The 19740-nt window shown below is 40.6% G+C and overlaps 1 long non-coding RNA gene across 1 annotated transcript in view; it reads left to right on the top strand.

Moving 5' to 3' along the window:
* LOC133042289 (uncharacterized) overlaps nt 1–19740 on the top strand; it is a 61364-nt gene that overhangs the window by 26514 nt on the left and 15110 nt on the right. Inside the window, exon 2 of the long non-coding RNA XR_009689467.1 lies at nt 18948–19007. This is a non-coding gene — a long non-coding RNA (uncharacterized LOC133042289). The remainder of the gene's footprint in view (nt 1–18947; nt 19008–19740) is intronic.

Here is a 19740-nt window from a genome sequence, read left to right on the forward strand (position 1 = left end):
CTATTATAAACAGTGCTGCGATGAACATTGGGGTGCACGTGTCTCTTTCAGATCTGGTTTCCTCAGTGTGTATGCCCAGGAGTGGGATTGCTGGGTCATATGGCAGTTCTATTTCCAGTTTTTTAAGAAATCTCCACACTGTTTTCCATAGCGGCTGTACTAGTTTGCATTCCCACCAACAGTGTAAGAGGGTTCCCTTTTCTCCACACCCTCTCCAGCATTTATTGCTTGTAGACTTTTGGATAGCAGCCATCCTGACTGGCGTGTAATGGAACCTCATTGTGGTTTTGATTTGCATTTCTCTGATAATGAGTGATGTGGAGCATCTTTTCATGTGTTTGTTAGCCATCTGTATGTCTTCTTTGGAGAAATGTCTGTTTAGTTCTTTGGCCCATTTTTTTTATTGGGTCATTTATTTTTCTGGAATTGAGCTTCAAGAGTTGCTTGTATATTTTTGAGATTAATCCTTTGTCTGTTTCTTCATTTGCTATTATTTTCTCCCAATCTGAGGGCTGTCTTTTCACCTTACTTATAGTTTCCTTTGGTGTGCAAAAGCTTTTAAGTTTCATTAGGCCCCATTTGTTTATTTTTGCTTTTATTTCCAATATTCTGGGAGGTGGGTCATAGAGGATCTTGCTGTGGTTTATGTCGGAGAGTATTTTGCCTATGTTCTCCTCTAGGAGTTTTATAGTTTCTGGTCTTACATTTAGATCTTTAATCCATTTTGAGTTTACTTTTGTGTATGGTGTTAGAAAGTGTTCTAGTTTCATTCTTTTACAAGTGGTTGACCAGCGTTCCCAGCACCACTTGTTAAAGAGGTTGTCTTTTGTCCATTGTATATCCTTGCCTCCTTTGTCAAAGATAAGGTGCCCATAAGTTCGTGGATTTATCTCTGGGCTTTCTATTCTGTTCCATTGATCTATATTTCTGTCTTTGTGCCAGTACCATACTGTCTTGATGACTGTGGCTTTGTAGTAGAGTCTGAAGTCAGGCAGGTTGATTCCTCCAGTTCCATTCTTCTTTCTCAAGATTACTTTGGCTATTCGAGGTTTTTTGTATTTCCATACAAATTGTGAAATTATTTGATCTAGTTCTGTGAAAAATACCGTTGGTAGCTTGATAGGGATTGCATTGAATCTATAGACTGCTTTGGGTAGAATAGCCATTTTGACAATATTGAGTCTTCCAATCCATGAGCATGGTATGTTTCTCCATCTGTTTGTGTCCTCTTTGATTTCTTTCATCAGTGTTTTATAGTTTTCTATGTATAGGTCTTTTGTTTCTTTAGGTAGATATACTCCTAAGTATCTTATTCTTTTTGTTGCAATGGTGAATGGTATTGTTTCCTTAATTTCTCTTTCTGTTTTTTCATTGTTAGTATATAGGAATGCAGGGGATTTTTGTGTGTTAATTTTATATCCTGCAACTTTACTATATTCATTGATTAGCTCTAGTAATTTTCTGGAAGAGTCTTTAGGGTTTTCTATGTAGAGGATCATGTCATCTGCAAACAGTGAGAGTTTCACTTCTTCTTTTCCTATCTGGATTCCTTTTACTTCTTTTTCTGCTCTGATTGCTGTGGCCAGAACTTCCAACACTATGTTGAATAGTAGTGGTGAGAGTGGGCACCCTTGTCTTGTTCCTGATTTCAGGGGAAATGCCTTCAATTTTTCACCATTGAGGGTGATGCTTGCTGTGGGTTTGTCATATATAGCTTTTATTATGTTGAGATATGTTCCTTCTATTGCTGCTTTCTGGAGAGTTTTAATCATGAATGGGTGTTGAATTTTGTCAAAGGCTTTCTCTGCATCTATTGAGATAATCATATGGTTTTTATCTTTCAATTTGTTAATGTGGTGTATTACATTGATTGATTTGTGGATATTAAAGAATCCTTGCATTCCTGGGATAAAGCCCACTTGGTCGTGGTGTATGATTTTTTTAATATGTTGTTGGATTCTGTTTGCTAGAATTTTGTTAAGGATTTTTGCATCTATGTTCATCAGTGATATTGGCCTGTAGTTTTCTTTTTTTGTGGCATCTTTGTCTGGTTTTGGAATTAGGGTGATGGTGGCCTCATAGAATGAGTTTGGAAGCCTACCTTCCTCTGCAATTTTCTGGAAGAGTTTGAGTAAGATAGGTGTTAGCTCTTCTCTAAATTTTTGGTAGAATTCAGCTGTGAAGCCATCTGGTCCTGGGCTTTTGTTTGCTGGAAGATTTTTGATTACAGTTTCGATTTCCTTGCTTGTGATGGGTCTGTTAAGATCTTCTACTTCTTCCTGGTTCAGTTTTGGAAGGTTATACTTTTCTAAGAATTTGTCCATTTCATCCAAGTTGTCCATTTTATTGGCATAGAGCTGTTGGTAGTAGTCTCTTATGATCCTTTGTATTTCAGTGTTGTCTGTTGTGATCTCTCCATTTTCATTCCTAATTTTGTTAATTTGGTTCTTCTCTCTTTGTTTCTTAATGAGTCTTGCTAATGGTTTGTCAATTTTGTTTATTTTTTCAAAAAACCAGCTTTTAGCTTTGTTGATTTTTGCTATGGTCTCTTTACTTTCTTTTGCATTTATTTCTGCCCTAATTTTTAAGATTTCTTTCCTTCTGCTAACTCTGGGGTTCTTCATTTCTTCCTTCTCTAATTGCTTTAGGTGTAGAGTTAGGTTATTTATTTGGCTTTTTTCTTGTTTCTTGATGTAAGCCTGTAATGCTATGAACCTTCCCCTTAGCACTGCTTTTACAGTGTCCCATAGGTTTTGGGTTGTTGTGTTTTCATTTTCATTCATTTCTATACATATTTTGATTTCTTTTTTGATTTTTTCTATGATTTGTTGGTTATTCAGAAGCGTGTTATTTAGCCTCCATATGTTTGAATTTTTAACAATTATTTTCCTGTAATTGAGATCTAATCTTACTGCACTGTGGTCAGAAAAGATGACTGGAATGATTTCAATTTTTTTGAATTTTCCAAGACCAGATTTATGGCCCAGGATGTGATCTATTCTGGAGAATGTTCCGTGTGCACTTGAGAAAAAGGTGAAGTTGATTGTTTTGGGGTGAAATGTCCTATAGATATCAATTAGGTCTAGCTGGTCCATTGTGTCATTTAAGGTTTGTGTTTCCTTGTTAATTTTCTGTTTAGTTGATCTATCCATAGTTGTGAGTGGTGTATTAAAGTCTCCCACTATTATTGTGTTACTATTAATTTCCTCTTTCATACTCGTTAGCGTTTGCCGTACATATTGCGGTGCTCCTATGTTGGGTGCATATATATTTATGATTGTTATTTCTTCTTCTTGGATTAATCCTTTGATCATTATGTAGTGTCCTTCTTTGTCTCTTTTCACATCCTTTATTTGAAAGTCTATTTTATCTGATATGAGTATTGCGACTCCTGCTTTCTTTTGGTCTCCGTTTGCGTGAAATATTTTTTTCCAGCCCTTCACTTTTAGTCTGTATGTGTCTCTTGCTTTGAGGTGGGTCTCTTGTAGACAGCATATATAGGGGTCTTGTTTTTGTATCCATTCAGCCAATCTTTGTCTTTTGGTTGGGGCATTCAACCCATTTACATTTAAGGTAATTATTGATAGGTGTGGTCCCGTTGCCATTTACTTTGTTGTTTTGGGTTCACGTTTATACAACCTTTCTGCATTTCCTGTCTAGAGAAGATCCTTTAGCATTTGTTGAAGAGCTGGTTTGGTGGTGCTGAATTCTCTCAGCTTTTGCTTATCTGTAAAGCTTTTGAATTCTCCTTCATATCTGAATGAGATCCTTGCTGGGTACAGTAATCTAGGTTGTAGGTTATTTTCTTTCATTACTTTCAGTATGTCCTGCCATTCCCTTCTGGCCTGGAGGGTTTCTATTGATAGACCAGCTGTTATCCTTATGGGAATCCCTTTGTGTGTTATTTGTTGTTTCTCCCTTGCTGCTTTTAATATTTGTTCTTTGTGTTTGATCTTTGTTAATTTGATTAATATGTGTCTTGGGGTGTTTCGCCTTGGGTTTATCCTGTTTGGGACTCTCTGGGCTTCTTGGACTTGGGTGGCTATTTCCTTCCCCATTTTAGGGAAGTTTTCAGCTATTATCTCCTCGAGTATTTTCTCATGGCCTTTCTTTTTGTCTTCTTCTTCTGGGACTCCTATGATTCGAATGTTGGGGCTTTTCACATTGTCCCAGAGGTCCCTGAGGTTGTCCTCATTTCTTTTGATCCTTTTTTCTTTTTTCCTCTCTGATTCATTTATTTCCACCATTTTATCGTCTACCTCACTTATCCTATCTTCTGCCTCCGTTATTCTACTCTTGGTTCCCTCCAGAGTGTTTTTGATCTCATTCATTGCATTATTCATTTTTAATTGACTCTTTTTTATTTTTTCTAGGTCTTTATTAAACATTCCTTGCATCTTTTCAATCTTTGTCTCCAGGCTATTTATCTGTAACTCCATTTTGTTTTCAAGATTTTGGATCATTTTTATTATCATTATTCTAAATTCTTTTTCAGGTAGATTCCCTATCTCCTCTTCTTTTGTTTGACTTGGTGGGCATTTTTCATGTTCCTTTACCTGTTGGGTATTTCTCTGCCTTTTCATCTTGTTCAGATTGCTGTGTCTGGACTGGGCTTTCTGTATTCTGGAGGTCTGTGGTTCCTTTTTATTGTGGAGGTTTTACCCAGTGGGTGGGGTTAGACGATTGGGTTGTCAAGGTTTCCTGGTTAGGGAAGTTTGCGTCGGTGTTCTGGGGCGTGGAACTTGATTTCTTCTCTCTGGAGAGCAATGGAGTGCTCAGTAATGAGTTTTGAGATGGGTCTATATGTTAGGTGTCACCTTGGGCAGCCTGTATGTTGACGTTTAGGGCTATGTTCCTGCGTTGCTGGAGAATTTGCGTGGTATGTCTTGCTCTAAAACTTATTGGCTCTTGGGTGGTGGTTGGTTTCAGTGTAGGTATGGAGGCTTTTGGACAGTCACTTATTACTTAAAGTTCCATGTAGTCAGGAGTTTTCTGGTGTTCTCCGGTTTTGGGCTTAAGTCTCCTGCCTCTGGATTTTAGTTTGATTCTTCCTGTAGTCTCAGGACTTCTTCAACTATACAGTACTGATAATAAAACTTCTAGGTTAATGGCGAAAAGATTCTCCCCTGTTAGGGACACCCAGAGAGGTTCACAGAGTTACATGAAGAAGAGGAGAGGGAGGAGGGAGATAGTGATGAACAGGAGGAGAAAAAGGGGGACTCAAGAGGAGAGAGACAGATCTACACAGTTGTCTGTTCCCAGAGTGTTCTCCGTGGCCCAGACACCCACCAAGATTCACAGAATTGGATTGGGAAGAGAAGGGGAAAGGAGGAAATAGAGGTGTTCTGAGGTAGAAAACAGAGAGTCAAGATTGGGAGAGAATAATCAACACACTCCTGAATAAAAATGGGAACTGAATATTGGATTCTTAAATGTTCACAATTTATATCATATACTGAAAAACAAAAATTAAAAATCTAGAGTAGAGATTAGACTCTTAAAAATACTATATTAAAAACAAAAACCAAAACACACACACAAAAAATTTTTTAAAATATATATGAAGTTCAGTTTAAAAATAGGGCTTCTCTTTTTTTTTTTTTGGTAAGGTTATAGTGTATTGAGAATGAAAATTAAGGAGTAGTAGAGGAGTACTAGAGGACTTTAAAAGAAGAGAAAAAGAAATATAGAAAATAGAAGAGAAAAAGGAGGAAAAAAAAAAGAATTTTCCCTAATTAAAAAAATCATAAAAATCTATGAAAATGAAAGTTAAGGAGTAATGGGGGAGTAATAGGGAATTTTAAAGGAAAATAAAAGAGAAAAAATAAAAAAGAAAATATATAAAAAAAATTTTTTTTTCTTATTTAAAAAAAAAAAGTAAAAATATATCTAGGAATTTCTCTGGAGCTGTTGCGGTCAGTGTGGGTTCGGCTCAGTTTCAGATATCTCCTCGTTCCAGCTTACACTTCTCGATATCTACAGGCCTCTTCCGGTGTAATCCGTATTTTCTACAGGGATTTTAATCTGTTGCACCGGTCCCTTCTGAAGCGGTTCCCTTTGTTTATTTGGCTTCTGTTTGCCGGTCTCTTCAGAGCCTCATTTCCGCCCTGACACAGGCGGGCGGAGGTGGACTCTTATTCAGGTAGCTAGTTCCGTCGCTCTGCGGGGAGGGGCTGGCGCTGCGGGGAGGGGCTGGCGCTGCTTTCTCCCGTCTGCGCTGCTCAGGCTCCCGGCTGCTCTATACGGAGCGCGCCCCGCGCTGCGCGCAGCTCCAGCCCTCGGGTATTTCACAAAAGCGCGGAACAAAAGGCTGCGTCTGCTCTTGTGCCTTCCCCGTCAGAGCGGTCCAGGCAGCCAGGGGCTTGACAGGCGCACTCTCCCCAGGTGCGGCGCGACCACTCCCTTCCGCGGTCCCAATCTCGGTTTCCGCCGGTGCCTGTCGGGTGCGCGCGCCTTCTGCCCTCCGCGTCCCCAGCCCCAGTCCCCGCCCGCCCCGGTCGGGTGCCTGCGCCCTGTGTCTCGCCGCGAACTGCTCCCGCCGCCTCCGGCAGGTCTGGGCCAGTCCGCAATCTGCGAGCTCTTCTCTGGACTTTCTCGGTCCTTTTGTTCTCCTTTCAAAGACAATGGGCTGCTTTTCTGGGCGCCTGATGACCTCAGCTAGCGATCAGAAGTTGTTTTGTGAAGTTTGCTCTGCGTTCAGATATTCTTTTGATGAATTTGTAGGAGAGAAAGTGGTCTCCCCGTCCTACTCCTCTGCCAACTTGGCTCCTCCCCCTCAGAACTGGGTCTTAAGAAACAAGATCTCAGGACTGTGGATCTGGGGGTGTGATTCCACACAACCTAGGTGACACCTAGGTATTCACTTGTTTATTGTTATCCCTCCTTTAATAGATTTTACTTGAAGTAGAAAATGTTTCCAGAATATAAAAAATATGTAAAAAGAATAACATCATGAATACTCAGACACTCATCACCTTGATTAAGAAATAAATCAACTCTAATCATAAGGGAAAGATTTGTTGTGTTTTTCAGTCACTAAGTCATATCTGACTATCTATCTGTGACCTCCTTGTCTCTCACTTTTCTTCTAAGGAGCAAAGGTCTTTTAATTTCATGGCTGCAGTCACCATCTGCAGTGATTTTGGAGCCCAAAAAATATAAAGTCTGTCACTGTTTCCACTGTTTCCCTATCTATTTGCCATGAAGTGATGGGACCAGATGCCATGATCTTAGTTTTCTGAATGTTGAGTTTTAAGCCAACTTTTTCATTCTCCTCTTTCACTTTCGTCAAAAGGCTGTTTAGTCTCTCTTCACTTTCTGCCATAAGGGTGGTGTCGTCTGTATATCTGAGGTTATTGATATTTCTCCTGGCAAACTTGATTTCAGCTTGTGCTTCATCCAGCCTGGCATTTCACATGATTTACTCTGCACATAAGTTAAGTAAGCAGGGTGACAATATACAGCCTTAACGTACTCCTTTTCCTATTTGGAACCAGACTGTTGTTCTATGTCCAGTTCTAACTGTTGCTTCTTGACCTGCATACAGATTTCTCAGGAGTCAGGTAAGGTGGTCTGACTCCTATCTCTTCAAGAATTTTCCACAGTTTGTTGTGATCCGCATAGTCAAAGGCTTTAGCATAGTCAATAAAGCAGAAGTAGATTTTTTTCTGGAATTTTTTTGCTTTTTCGATGATCCAAAGGATGTTGGCAATTTTTTTTTTTTTTAAGACTAGTCAAGTGCAGTAGTGAGAAGGGGGGGAAGAGTAGAATGAAGAGTTTGATCTGTAACTGACTGTGAACAATCAATTGAGATAACTCACTACCTTCGGACCAGCCAGGATGTTGGCAATTTGATCTCTGATTCCTCTGCTTTTTCAAAATCCAGCTTGAACATGTGGGAGCTGGTTTACGTACGTTCACGGTTAACGTACTGTTGAAGAGTGGCTTGGAGAATTTTGAGCATTACTTTGCTAGCGTGTGAGGTGAGTACAATTGTGTGATAGTTTGAACATTCCTTGGCATTGCCTTTCTTTGAGATTGGAATGAAAACTGACCTTTTCCAGTCCTTTGGTCACTGCTGAGTTTTCCAAATTTCCTGGCATATTGAGTGCAGCACTTTCACAGCATCATCTTTTAGCATTTGAAATAGCTCAGCTGGAATTCCATCACCTCCACTAGACTTGTTCATAGTGATGTTTCGTAGGGCCCACTTGACTTTGCACTCCAGGATATCTGGCTCTACGTGAGTGATCACGCCATCATGGTTATCTGGGTCATGAAGATCTTTTTTTGTATAGTTCTGTGTATTCTTGCCACCTCTTCTTAATATGTTCTGCTTCCGTTAGATCCATACCATTTCTGTCCTTTATCGTGCCCATCTTTGCATGAAGTGTTCCCTTGGCATCTCTAATGTTTCTGAAGAGATCTCTAGTCCTTCCCATGCTATTCTTCCAAGGATCCTTGGAAGAAAAGTTATGACCAACCTAGACAATATTAAAAAGCAGAGACAAAAAAATAAATAAATATAAAGCAGAGAAATTACTTTGCCAACAAAGGTCCATCTAGTCAATGCTATGGTTTTTCCACTAGTCATGTATGGATGTGAGAGTTGGACTATAAAGAAAACTGAGTGCCCAAGAATTGATGCTTTTGAACTGTGGTGTTGGAGAAGACTCATGAAAGTCACTTGGACTGCAAGGAGATCCAACCAGTCCATCCTAAAGGAAATCAGTTCTGAATATTCATTGGAAGGACTGATGCTGAAGCTGAAACTCGAATACTTTGGCCACCTGATGCAAAGAACTGACTCATTTGAAAAGACCTTGATCCTGGGAAAGATTGAAAACAGGAGGAAATGGGGATGACAGAGAATGAGATGGTTGGATGGCATTACTGACTCAATGGACATGAGTTTGAGTAAGCTCTGGGAGTTGGTGATGAACAGGGATTCAAGGGATTAGATCTGTAGATAGAGTGCCTGAAGAACTATGGATGGAGGTTCATAAAATTGTTAGGAGGCAGTGATCAAAACCATTTCCAAGAAGAAGAAATGCATGCAAAAAGGCAAAATAGTTGTCTGAGGAGGCCTTACAAATAGCTGAGAAAAGGGGAAGCAAAAGGCAAAGGAGAAAAGGAAAGATACATCCATCTGAATGAAGAGTTCCAAAGAATAGCAAAGAGAGATAAGAAAACCTTCCTCAGTGATCACTGCAAAGAAATAGAGGAAAACAATAGAATGGGAAAGACTAGAGATCTCTTCAGAAACATTAGAGATGCCAAGGGAACATTTCATTCAAAGATGGGCACAATAAAGGACAGAAAGAGTATGGACCTTAAATAAGCAGAAGATATTAAGAAGAGGTGGCAAGAATACACAGAAGAACTATACAAAAAAGATCTTCATGACCCAGATAACTACAATGGTGTGCTCACTCACCTAGAGCCAGACATCCTGGAGTGCAAAGTCAAGTGGGCCTTAGGAAGCATCACTATGAACAAGTCTAGTGGAGGTGATGGAATTCCAGCTGAGCTATTTCAAATGCTAAAAGATGATGCTGTGAAAGTGCTGCACTCAATATGCCAGAATATTTGGAAAACTCAGCAGTGACCAAAGGACTGGAAAAGGTCAGTTTTCATTCCAATCTCAAAGAAAGGCAATGCCAAAGAATGTTCAAACTGTCACACAATTGCACTCATCTCAATGTAATGCTCAAAATTGCAAAGTAATGATCAAATTAATGCTCAAAATTTCAAAGTGATGCTCAAAGTTCTCCATGCTAGGCTTCAAGAGTACATGAACTGAAAACTTCCAGATTTTCAAGTCGGATAGAAAAGGCAGAGGAACCAGATATCCAATTGCCAACATCCTTTAGATGATAGAAAAAGTAAGAGAATTCCACACAAATATCTATTTCTGCCTTGTTGAATATGCTAAAGCCTTTGACTGTGTGGATCACAACAAACTGTGGAAAATTCTTCAAGAGATGGGAATACCAGATCACCTTACCTGACTCCTGAGAAATCTGTATGTAGGTCAAGAAGCAACAGTTAGAACTGGACATGGAATAATGGACTGGTTCCGTTTTGGGAAAGGAATATGTTAAGGTTGTATATTGTCACCCTGCTTATTTAACTTATATGCAGAGTACATCATGCAAAATGCCGGGCTGGATGAAATACAAGCTGGAATCAAGATTGCCGGGAGAAATGTCAATAACCTCAGATATGCAGATGACACCACCCTTATGGCAGAAAGTGGAGAGAGACTAAACAGTCTTTTGATGAAGGTGAAAGAGGTGAGTGAAAAGCTGGCTTAAAACTCAACATTCAGAAAACTAAGATCATGGTCTGGTCCTATCCCTTCATCGCAAATAGATGGAGAAACAATGGAAACAGTGAGAGACTTTATTTTCTTGGATTCCAAAATCACTGCAGATGGTGACTGCAGCCATGAAATGAAAAGACGCTTGCTCCTTGGAAGAACAGCTATGACCAATCTAGACAGTATATTAAAAAGCAGAGATGTTACTTTGCCAACAAAGGTCCATCTAGTCAAAACTATGGTTTTTCCAGTAGTCATGTATGGATGTGAGAGTTGGACCATAAAGAAAGTTGAGTGCCAAAGAATTGATGCTTTTTTTTTTTTTTTTTTTTTAATTGATGCTTCTGAACTGTGGTGTTGAAGACTCTTGAGAGTCGCTTAGACTGCAAGGAGATCAAACCAGTCAATCCTCAAGGAAATCAGTCCTGAATATTCATTGGAAGGACGGATGCTAAAGCTGAAACTCCAATATTTTTGCCACCTAATGCAAAGACCTGATTCATCTGGAAAGACCCTGATACTGGGAAAGATTGAAGGCGGGAGGAGATGGGGAGGACAGAAGATGAGGTGGTTGGATGGCATCACTGACTCAATGGACATGAGTTTGAGCAAGCTCTGGAAGTTGGCGATAGACAGGAAAACCTGGCGTGCTGCAGTCCATGGAGTCGCAAAGAGGTGGACACGACTGAATGACTGAATTGAACTGAACTGACTAAAACTCACTAGCAACCTTTATTGAGCTCCTGTTTGTGCCAGACATGGAGCTTTCAGAGTTGAAGGATACCCTTGCTAACCCAGACATGATGGAAGACTCATACGAATGGAAGAAAAATATCACAACACAATAAAGTCCAGGAAGGGCTCTGGCAGGTATGTGCTCTGAGAACTAAGGGACCACGGGGAAAGAGACTCTTACTGAGAGCAAAGGTGGGGATGGGACTGAGTGGTCAGTAAAGGTGGCCAAGGAGAGTGATTCTGGAGCTGAGTCTGGATGGAGAGAGTTGAGCCCGCACCCAGGAGGAAAGGTGTGGCTGGCGGGGAAGTACCACCCACAGGCTCTGAGGTTCCTGGGAGCACTTGCTGGTATGCAGAGCAACTTCTGGGACCAAGATGAGCTGGAGTGGGCTGTGCTAAGAGCTGGACTTTTCAGGAGGGGCTTCAGACCATCCCAGCTGCATCTCAGTGCACACCCTCTGTTCAGAGATAAGGTGGGGTTCTTACTTGGGAGTGTCCGAGGAGGGCTTCACGGCTTCTGTGAACCCTTTGTAATTATATGCAATATGGTTTCCACGTGGCTCAGATGGTAAAGATTCCGCCTGCAGTACAAGAGACCTGGGTTCAATTCCTGGGTCAGGAAAATCCTCTGGAGAAGGGAATGGCTACCCATGCCAGTATTCGTGCCTGAGAAATCCCATGGACAGAGGATCCTCATGGGCTGCAGTCCCTGTGGTCGCAAGGAGTCGGACACAACTGAGTGGCTAACACTTTCTCCTGCTTAGCAGCATCACCAGCCTCTGGCTGCTAGATGACAGTTTCACTCCCAGTGGAAAGCTCCAAATACCCCAGCATCACTAAATAGAGGTGGAGGTGGGTTGGGGTGGGGCACTGTTCCAGTGGTTTGCAGCCCTGATAGGTATATTTTAAAATTGTCTGGGGAGCTTCAGAAGCTATCAATGGCTGGTCTCACCCTGACTGATTGCATTCTAATCTCTGGTGGGGGCTGGGGAGGATGTCCACAGCTTTTGGAAAACCCGATGTCCAACCAGCCCTTAAGTTTGAGGCTGCTGCACCTGGCCAGGTATAGGGCACTTCCTAGTGTGAAGAGCGAGGAGGTGGAAGGAGGGGTCAAGATAAGATTCCAGATTTAAATGCTGATGAACTTGACATGCCTAGAGGTCATTTAGATGAAGATATTCACTTCCATTTTCTTGGTCACTGACAGACCATGTGTCCTTGGACCAATTACGTATATTTCCCAGTTTTTATTTTCCTTATCTGTCAACTCTGATAATATCTACTCTGAAGAGTCTGTGAAAGGTAAAATACATTAATGGATGTGGAAGAAAGTAAAAACCATCTCAGGCATACACTCCCTGTCAGTTTGGGATGTGCTTAGCCACTCAGTTGTGTTTGACTCTTTGTGACCCCATGGATGGCAGCCCGCCAGGCCCTCTGTCCATGCGATTCTCCAGGTAAGAATACTAGAGTGGGTTGCCATTCCCTTCTCCAGGGGATCTTCACAACCCAGGGATCAAACGTATGTCTCCCACGTTGCAGGTGAATTCTTTACCGTCTGAGCCACCGGGGAAGACCCCCAGTTTGGGATATACCTTCAGAATTCTATTTGCAAAAAATATGGGACAACATTTTGTAAGAGCAAGGAGTGATTTTTTTGGGGGGTGGGTGGGAAAAGAACACCAAATATAAAAAGCACAAATTGTAATAGATAAATTCAAGTAAATTAAATTTTAAAATTTCAGGACATCAAAAGGCTTCATCAGCAAAGTTAAGAGACAAACTAAAAACTGGAAAAATATTTGCACAAATTGACAGGTTCAAAAATATGCAATAAATTCCTAAAAATAAAAAAAAAGAAAGACAAAACAACCCGAGAGAAAATAGGCAGCAGATGTGAATAGGAAGGACAAGAAGAAGAGGTCAGAATGGCTAATAAAACAGCATACAAGAGAGGGAGGCGGGAGGGGGATCAGGATGGGAACACATGTAAATCCATGGCTGATTCATGTCAATGTATGGCAAAAACCACTACAATATTGTAAAGTAATTAGCCTCCAGCGAATAAAAATAAATGAAAAAAAAAACACATAATACAAGAGTCTCACTCCTGCCCCCACCCCCCACTACCAGTTTTTAGTCAATAAATGCCATTGCAAGTGCAGTGTATACTATTTCTCATCTACCAGATGGGCAAATGTTTACTGAATTATAAGGCAAAAGAGACTCAGGCTGCTGTTGGGGGTATCAATTGGTACTACTACTTTCTGGGCAATTTGATAATATTTAATAAAATTTAAAATGCCCAATAACCTGTAAGTATACTTTTATGAAAATGAACTCTAGCTCTAAGTATTAACATGGATAGATACAAAAGGTGATGTTAGGCAAGATGGTAAGTTACAGAAGTGTGCAGTCTCCTGTTTATTTAAAGTGTAGAAAATGCAGAACAATTATACATTTTTGCCAATCATATACATTTTTGCTTTAAAAGAAATGTATGCAGGGGAATATTTAAAACCAAACTGAGGATATTGGGTCTCTGCAGGGTGGGAGAGGAATGAGATTGGGAGCTGACACAGGCTGAAGAAATGGAATAATTTGCCCTCGTGTCAAACCATCCTAGAGTGCGGTCCAGCGTGTGTGCTGTTAAGCTCTGCATCCCTTTGGTGCATCCTTATTTTAAGCTCTTATCCCCGTATTTGAAAGAAGAACTTTTTCTGAAGGAGTTGTGCTCAATCTGTTTACAAAGATTTAACTGGGGGAAATTAGTGGTTTTGCCAAATAACCTTTTCAATTTCCTGATAATTTTTAAATATTCAAATATTAAAAATATTTCAGGCATAGCGTATCAGTGGGCTTCCCTGATAGCTCAGTTGGTAAAGAATCTGCCTGCAATGCAGGAGCCCCAGTCTGATTCCTGGGTCGGGAAGATCTGCTGGAGAAGGGATAGGCTACCCACTCCAGTATTCTTGGGCTTCCCTTGTGGCTCAGCTGGTAAAGAATCCGCCTGCAATGAGGCAGACCTGGGTTTGATCCCTGGGTTGTGAAGATCCCCTGGAGAAGGGAAAGGTTACCCACGCCAGTATTATGGCCTAGAGAATTCCATGGACTGTATGGGGTGGCATACATGGGGTGGCAAAGAGTCAGACACGACTGAGCAACTTTCACTTTCAGCATATGAGTACCAGCACGTGTTATAATTGTTTATCTACTACATTTTTTATTTTTAATTTTTTTTACATTTTTAAAACCTGGATTTGATATATAACATATTGACAAAGACATAATTTCCCTATCATTGAAGTTCAAAGAGTTAGTTCAGTTATGTTTCTTAATTGTTAAAAAATCATCTATTCTTTTTTTACACCCAGTTTTTTCCCCTATTCTTACAAAACTCTAATATAATCAGACTGCACTGTGTGAGCCTTACAAACATTTCTTTATACTGGAGGGAACAAAGAGGTCCATAATTCTTCAGTCTGAGCCCATAATATATATATATATATATATTTTTTTGGTCCCAAAAGAGCCCATAATATATATATAGGTATATTTTTGGTCCCAAAAGTGTTTGAAACAGGAACCAACATTGACATGGAGCTTCACTATTTTGAAAATCTTCTTATATGTGTTTTAGTCCTGGAGTCCAAAGACTCTTCAGGGTCGATTGGTGCATATAGTTACTTTCATCAGTTTGCAGAGACCATAATGCAGGGGTTTTAAGTGATTTACTCTGAGACCCATTGATCTTGTTGGTCAGAATTCCATGTTCAGATGCACTGAAATGGCAACTTTGGGACAGATCTTACAGGAGAACCCACGGAGCTGGGAGATCATATTATATTGTTGCGCTCAGCTGCTAAATTGGGGGCCAGCTAAATTGGGGGTGTTCAGTTACAAAGAACAGAAATGGCAAACTGGGGTTTGTTGACCTGAGCAATCTCAGTGGACCAGCTGGGATGGAGCTGAATGAGGTGTGGATGCAATGGGTAAGGGATGCAGCCAGGACTGTGTACCACTCTCTGAAGAGCCAAGATATGGGGGGAGAGCTGAAGTTGGACTTGGGGAGAAGGGAGGGGTTTTTACTTCCTTATTAAAGATCGGAAATTCCAGAGCATGTTTGATGTGGTAGAGGAGGAGAGTGAATGATTTAGATTGTAAATAGAATTCAGATGTGAAAAAGTACAGAGCTTCTGATGGAGTGTTTCACTGAGAGCAGGAGATGGAGCGCAGGATGGTACCAAAGCAAATGCATCGCTCTCTGGTGGATGGAAGGTGGCCTCCACCCCCCCCCGCCCCCGCCCACGATGGTCCCTGCTTTCTCCCTGATTCAACGTTAGCATCTGATGGGGAAGGGATGTGTATTTTTATAAGAAGCTTGAGCCAGAAGTGACAACAAAAGGAAGGAAAAACTCTCCCTATTTTATTTTTATGATATGAGCTGCTCAGACTCCAAAAGTATTAGTGGGTATTTAAAATATCAATAAAAATATTAAAATTTGGATTAGAACTCAGATATTTTTTTCTGACACTTTCACTAAGCTAGATTTTTCAATTTACTTTCTTGTTCTTAAGACTCAAGCCTTTTCAAATTTTTATGCTTAATGAAAACCATGTAGGTATATTGCAAATCATAGTGTTCTGAATTTTTAATAATGTAGTTTATTAAGAAATTATTAGGGAATTCCCTGGTGGTCCAGTGGCTAAGACTCTGCGCTCCTGATACAGGGGGCTGGGTTTGATCCCTGGTCAGGGAACTAGATCCCACATGCCACAACTAAGACTCTATGTAGCCAAATAAATAAAAATAAATGTTTTTTTTTTTTTTTTAAAAGAAATTATCACATGGAAGGACTTGACATTTCTATCTAGTAACTAGAATCTCAGCCTCTACTATTCTCCATTTTGGGTAGAGAAGTGAAAACTATTTTAATGGGGTTTAGAGTAAGATTTTCATGTGAGCTAGTGTGGTGTTCATACTTGTTTGAAGTGTCTAGAGGAAACATTCATGGATCATAAGGATTTGAAAAAAGTCATGTGTATTGGAAAACCCCCACTGAGTCAGCTAAGATATCCGAAAGGCCGTTAAGTGTGCCTTAGATTATTGTTCCTCCCTCCCTTTTTTTGTTGGGATTTGAGATGTACAATTTTGTCAGATCACTTGCAGTCACAGCATGAACGTGTCAAGGTAGGTAAGAAAAACATATGAAACAGAATACACTCACGTCCTTGCAACATTCTTTGAAGATAAGTTGGTTAATAGAGATGAGAAATTGAACATGCTTTATCCTGGAAGGAGGAAAGGCAGAACAACTCACTTTTGGTTTGCATTAGTGCATGTAGTGAGGGAGAGGGCTCTGTGTTCAGCTCCACACTTCTGGTCCCCAAATAAGATCCCCAGTGATGGGCTGCTGCAGCCGTGTGAGTGGAGAGCATCCTGTTGTTGTTTTCCTTCTTTCAGGGACATCCACGTGGAGCAGGCTTGAGGAAACCAGGCTGGACACAAGGGTGGATTTTACTGCCACAACATCTCCCTGTTTTCAAGCTTGTATTCCTTAGGGTTAATTTTTTTGGGCAAGTGGGGTAGGGTTCTAGTTTTGACCCTGAATATGATATTGAGGAAGCGACTTTGTATCTGCGGGGGGCTGTGTTTCTTCCAGTTCTGTGATTCCAACCCTGTATAAATCAAACTCTACGTATCACCCAGATACTGGAATGAACCACTGAAAGCATTCTGCATCTGCAAATATGACTGAATAGAGTCACACTAACATATTAGAACCCAAAGGTTATTAGCACATAAAATATTTGAAATAAATCTTTGGTATGAAAAGAGGGAGGACATGTTGACTAGTTTCATTAGAGGAGTTCCAGGATTCCAGTTTCGAAGGGTACACGTGCGTACTCAGTCACTTCAGTCTTGTCTGTTTGTGACCCCAAGGACTGTAGCTTGCCAGGCTCCTCTGTCCATTGGACTTCCCAGGCAAGAATGCTGGAGTGAGCTGTCGTGACCCTTCTTCAGGGGATTGGACAGACCCAGGGATCAAGCCTGAGTCTCTTGCGTCTCCTGCATTGCAGGCAGATTCTTTACCATCTGAGTCACCAGGGAAGCCTGTGAAGAGTATAAAAGGGTGTAAAGTGATGTCTCATTGACACTGTCTCACGTTATCATGAACTAGCAAAGTCAAAGAAGGACCCATGTGTCTGATAGCCTGTGTGCCAACTGTGGCATCTAATAAGGCTTCTTTTTGAGATAAGCCAGGGCCATGGAGGCCCAGCTCTCACCAGGCACATGAGCCGCTTGTTCAGAATTTAGACTTTACAGATTAAAAAAGCTGAGAAGACACTGATACTTTCTTGTCCCTGTCTCACTATCGCAACTAGGAGGATTTCCTAGTATGTTGCTTAATTATGCCTCAGTTTTCTCATCTGAAATAGTATAATGTTTGTAATATAAATATTGGCTTCCCAGGTGGCGCTACTGGTAAAAAATCCACCTATCAATGCACGAGATGCAAGACATGTGGGTTAGATCCCTGGGCTGGGAAGAACCTCTGGAGGAGGAAATGGCAAACTATTCCAGTATTCTTGCCTGGAAAATTCCATGGGCAGAGGAGCCTGGTGGGCTACAGTCTGTGGGGTCACAAAGAGTCAGACACAACTGAGTGACTAAGCGTATATACGATAATACTGAGCAGAGTTCCCTGTGCTTTAGTGGTCCTTCTTGGTTAAAGCTTCCTTTCTCATACTATTCTGTTTTTGATATCAAGGTTTATAAATGGCAAAAAATGAGTTTAGTTTTCATTCTCTTTCTGTTTTCTTGAGTTGGTTAAAGTAAAGATAGTAATTATCTATTCCTCAAAGTTTTGGTAAAATTCACCTTTAAAACTGCTTAAGCCTGGAGATTTTCTGATATTGATGACTCATTCAGTTTCTTTAATATTTTATGTCTATTCGTATTTTCAGTTTCTTTTTGAGTTAATTTTGGCAGTTCATATTTTCCATTCCATTTAAGTTGTCAAGTTTATTGGCATATAGTTGTTCGGGGTATTCTTTTATGATGTCTTAAAGTTTTACTGTATCTTTTATGACCTATTTTTTTATTTGTTGCTGTTGTTGTGTAGTCACTAAGTCATATTCGACTCTTTGTGACCCCATGGACTAACCCACCAGGCTCCTCTGTCCATGGGATTTCTCATGCAAGAATCCTAGAGTGGGTTGCCATTTCCTTCTCCAGGGGAACTTACCAACCCAGGGATATAATCTGAGCCTCCTACATTGACAGGGAGATTCTTTACCACTGAGCCGCCAGGGAAGCCCCATATGTTTTATTGGTTTGTTTCAAAGATTCACCCTTTGCCTTTATCTATCCCTCTCTTACTTCTTTAATTTCCTCTTAGTGCATTATTTTGCATTATTTACTTCATTTTACTTTCTTTGGGTTAACTGTGTTCCTTTACAAACTCCTAGAGTTGTATGCTTACCTCTTTAATTTCAATTTGTCCTAGTATTAACACTTAAGCATATATACATTCTGTCTAAATATTGATTTTGTGGTAGCCCACAGAGTATGGACAGGGAGGCCTGTTTGTGGGGTTGCAAAGAGTTGGACACAACTGAGCAACTGAACTGAACTGAACAGAGTACCACGTGTATTTAGCTTTCAAGTATCACCAAGAATTTTAAAGAAGTAATCCCTCCCCACTATCCACATCACTAATTCACAGTTCACAAGAGGCAAGCAGCTGTTCATTTTTCAGTTTCTTTAGAGTTTTTAATCTCTTTGTTTCTATTTTTTTTCAGAATTCTCCTTAATATAATGTGCATACATGTTTGCACCTATATGTGTATGTTTTTTATAATCAAATTTATTTATTTTTAATTGTAGGATAATTGCTTTACAATATTGTGCTGGTTTCTGCCGAACATCAACATGAAACAGTCACAGGTATGTGTATGTCTTTATTTCTAATCACCATGATGTATTCTCATAGCTCACTGTTTCAGTTTATCTGCTGACTTCCTGCTGCAGAAGATAAGGGGTGCTCCCACATCCGTCCTCTGCCTCCCTCCTAGGAGAGCCAGGGTCACCGTTTTACATTGAATCGATACTCGGCTCTGCACTATTGTATGGATGTATAAGTAGTATTTGCAGAATTGCTGTGCAGTAGAGCGTGAATACGTTTCCTGTTTCATAATCCTTTCCCTCCCTCAAGTTAATTATAGGCTCTTGGATTTTGTTTTCCTTGGTTTTCTGCTTTCCTAGCCTATTTGGCTTCCCAAGGTCTCCTCTGTAAGTTTCAACCTCTTCTCACTGTTGGCCACACACATCAGATATTTGATTGGTATTCTTTCTTTCTTTTTGTTTTGTTTTGTTTCAATTTCTCCTTTATTTATTTATTTATTTTTCAGTGTGAAACAGATCACCAGCCCAGGTGAGATGCATGAGACAAGTGCTCGGGTCTGGTGCACTGGGAAGACCCAGAGGAATCGGGTGGAGAGGGAGGTGGGAGGGGGGATCGGGATGGGGAATACGGGTATTCTTTCTTTCTCAGAGACCAGCCTCTGAGAATTCTCTGTCTACTCTTTCTGATCTAAACTTGTGCTCTAGGCCTGCTCCGGGAGCCCCTCCGGGAGTTTCTCTTCACTGTTATGCTGGGAATCAGAGGCTTGAACAAGGA

This window comes from Dama dama, chromosome 21 (assembly GCF_033118175.1).
Source record: "Dama dama isolate Ldn47 chromosome 21, ASM3311817v1, whole genome shotgun sequence".
In the NCBI taxonomy this organism is placed as follows: domain Eukaryota; kingdom Metazoa; phylum Chordata; class Mammalia; order Artiodactyla; family Cervidae; genus Dama; species Dama dama.